Source organism: Mustela lutreola, chromosome 1, assembly GCF_030435805.1.
Source record: "Mustela lutreola isolate mMusLut2 chromosome 1, mMusLut2.pri, whole genome shotgun sequence".
Classification (NCBI taxonomy): Eukaryota; Metazoa; Chordata; class Mammalia; order Carnivora; family Mustelidae; genus Mustela; species Mustela lutreola.
Window position 1 is genome coordinate 133,224,321 of NC_081290.1, and position 3,538 is coordinate 133,227,858.

Below are 3,538 nucleotides of genomic sequence, written 5' to 3' on the forward strand. Positions count from 1 at the left end.
AGAGATCAGTCCTTATCTTTGGATGCAAGACTACTGGCTTCTCATAAGATTCCACACCACTGAACTAGGGATGGGTGGGTGATGGGAATAACTAAAAGTCAAAACACTGTAAGTCCTGCTGTCTTCCAAAAGTTCAGTAGTTTCTCATGGATAAATGATTTGGAGTTTGTTCTATAGATTGGTTAATTGTCAGACTTATGAAATGGTTAATTTTAGTTGTTTTGTCATTTTTCCATTTTTTTAAATTGTTTCCATGAAAAGCAAGTTCACTAAGGCCCTCAGAGTACCAGTCTAGAAGTTTTCTCTTTCTTATGTACCCATCTCACCTCCAGTTGTCTGTAAAATTTAGTATTATAAGAATAAAAGTAAAATAATTCTTACTTATAACTGTATCATCAGCAACCAGAAATCTTTTCACATAGGAAGTACTCAAGGAAAGAGATTAAATTGGGAGAGTAGGTAAAAGTATAGATTAGTGGTGGCTGGGGATGGGGGGGAAGATATGTGTTTATATGTATGAGCACTCCATTCATTAATAATTGCTCTAAGAACACAGAAAATTAAGCACTGATTAGTTATGGAAAATGGAAAGCTAATGGAGAAAAATACATTTGCTTTTATTTTTTGTGCTTTTTTAATACTTGAAATTTTAGAGCAGCATGGATTAAACCTATATTTAATATAGATAGAGTGATAGATGGATAGAATTAAATTATCCTCAAAAAAATTATTCTCTGTACAGATTATTCTTTGTCAGTGGTTCTTCAAAAATATGGCTTTTACAATTCAGTAAAAAGCAAAGTATGAAAAGTGAAATGAGACTACCACACCAAGTACAGTAAGAATAATTTAAATTACCTAAGATTAAATAGTTCTTTCAATTTTTTTTAAAAATATGGAATGCTTCACGAATTTGCATGTCATCCTTGTGCAGGGGCTATGCTAATATTCTCTGTATCTTTCCAATTTTAGTATATGTGCTGCCGAGGTGAACACTCTGTCAATGCTTTTTACAGTAACATTTGCTTTTGTGGAAGTTATTTCTCATGTAGAGACAAAATGGTGGAATCAGAAAGTTAATCCTTTAAAGGAAAATCAAGAGTATTTAGTCCAAACACTTCATTTTACAATTTCACAACGTGGAAGTCCCCACATTTAAAATATTTTCTTAATCACATATGGCAGAACAATTGTCCACTTCAGGTTCTCTTAATCATGAGATCCTTTGGGAATTTTATTAACTAAACATCTGTAAAGGGACCCAAGAGATCTGTTCTATAGAAAGAGTTACACATTATGGTGCCAGTGAAATGTATAGAGAGTACAGAAAAGATGGAGATAACTTTTACCTCAACCTTCTTATTGTAGATAGATAAAAGATGTTAAGACTCAATATGTGCTTCTCCAGAACAGCAGGACTCAAAGTGCAGTCCCAGGAGTCCCCAAGACCTTTTGGGGGATATTTAAAGTCAAAGCAGTTGTTTGTTTGGTTAGTTGGTTGGTTGTTTTTTTTCTAAAGATTTTATTTATTTATTTGGCAGAGAGAGAGAAACCACAAGCAGGGGGGGCAGAGGGAGAGGGAGAATCAGGTTTCCCACTGAGGAGGGAGACCAATATGAGGCTCATCCCAGGACTCTGGGATCATAACCTGAGCTGAAGGTAGACGCTTCACTGACTGAGCCACCCAGGCACCCCAAAACAGTTTTTATAATAATGTTAATATGTTATTTGCCATTTTCACCCTCATACCTTTTTTAAAATTTTTATTTATTTTTTAAATTTCTTTTCAGCGTTCTAGAATTCATTGTTTATGTACCACACCCAGTGCTCCATGCAATATGTGCCCTCCATAATACCCACCACCAGGCTCACCCAGCCTTCCACCCCCAGTCTCTCCAAAACCTTAAGATTGTTTTTCAGAGTCCATAGTCTCTCGTGGTTCAAATTTCCCCAACTCCCTTCTCCTCACCATCTCCCCATGTCCTCCATGTTATTTCCTATGCTCCACAAATAAGTGAAACTATATAATTAACTCTATGCTTGACTTATTTCACTCAGCATAATCTCTTTCAGTCCCATCCATGTTGATAGAAAAGTTGGGTATTCATCCTTTCTAATGGAGGCATAATACTCCACAGTGTATATGGACCACATCTTCCTTATCCATTCATCCGTTGAAAGGCATCTTGGTTCTTTCTACAGTTTGGCGACTCACTTTCATATCTTTTATAAAAGTACAGTGAAGTTCTCCAGTGACTAGATGTCACAACAGTTTAAATACAGAAGCAGATCTGAAAATCCAGCTGTCTTTTATTAAGCCAGGAATTAAAGAGATTTGCAAACCTGTGAAGTAATACCATTCCTCAATAAAATTTTGGTTTGGACATTATAATTATTTTTTATAAAAATTTTACCTGTTAACCTATAATGGGCTTATTGTTATTTTTAGGAAATAAATAAATATATGTTTCTGTTTTAATTTATATTATGGATAATATGGATAGACATAACCATCATAAAGAAAAGTTCATGGAGGTCCTCAAAAATGTTTGAGTATAAAGTGGTCTTGAAGCCAAAAAATTTGAGACTTGCAGCATTGGATCAGTCAATCAAAAGACAATAGACATGTATTACAATAAATATATTACAATTTACAGGTAAAATTTATTTACTGAAATTTTTTATCAAATACAAAATTTAAGAGAGAAAGAAATTACACTGATTGAAACACAATCTTAATATGGTGAAATAGTACAAACTCAGGCAATCAATGGAAAAAGAACTAATTTACCTTAGTAAACAAAGAAACTAAAAACCAAGAATACTCTGAAATAATTAACATCTTGTATCCTTCTGTCAGTTGTGACCAGAAATAGTAAAGCATTACATCCAATAAGTACTTGGATGAAAAAGAGTCAACAGTACTAAGAAGGAAAATTTCAAAATTAGTTTTGACAAAACTTAGGCATTTATTTCTTTTCTTTTGTTTTAATATTTTATTTATTTATTTGATAGAGAGAGAGAGAATAGGGAGAGGAGCAGAGGGATAGAATCTTCAAGCAGACTCCCCACTGAGCATGGAGCCAAACATGGGGCTCGATCTCATGACCTCCTGAGATCATGACCTGAGCTGAAATCAAGAGACAGATGCTTTACCGACTGAGCTTCCCAAGCACCTCTCAGATAAAGCTAAGAGCAAACCCTGTGAATAACCTGAGGAAGCCAATCCACAGGAGCAAAAGAAGCAGCAAATGACCAAGGGAACTGGAACAGCCTTGAAAGAGAATGGCAATGTGAATGGCTATATAGAGGAGAATAAGAGCATTCACCAGGACTGACATCTTTCCAACTCTAGCTTTCAGAAGTACATACCTTAGAGATACTGTGGAGTTCAGTTACAGACCACCACAATAAAGCAAATATCACCATAAAACAAGTCAGAATGAATTTCTGGGTTTCCCAATGCATGCAAAATTGATGTTTACACTATCTTACAGTCTTTTAAGTGTGTAATGGCATTATGTATGTCTAAAAATTG

General features: G+C 34.9%; 1 non-coding gene across 1 annotated transcript; it reads right to left on the reverse strand.

Moving 5' to 3' along the window:
- Window positions 1-889: 889 nt before the first annotated feature.
- Window positions 890-996, reverse strand: LOC131822855 (U6 spliceosomal RNA). Its single transcript, XR_009350342.1, has one exon. It is a non-coding gene; the product is annotated as a U6 spliceosomal RNA (small nuclear RNA).
- Window positions 997-3,538: the final 2,542 nt, after the last annotated feature.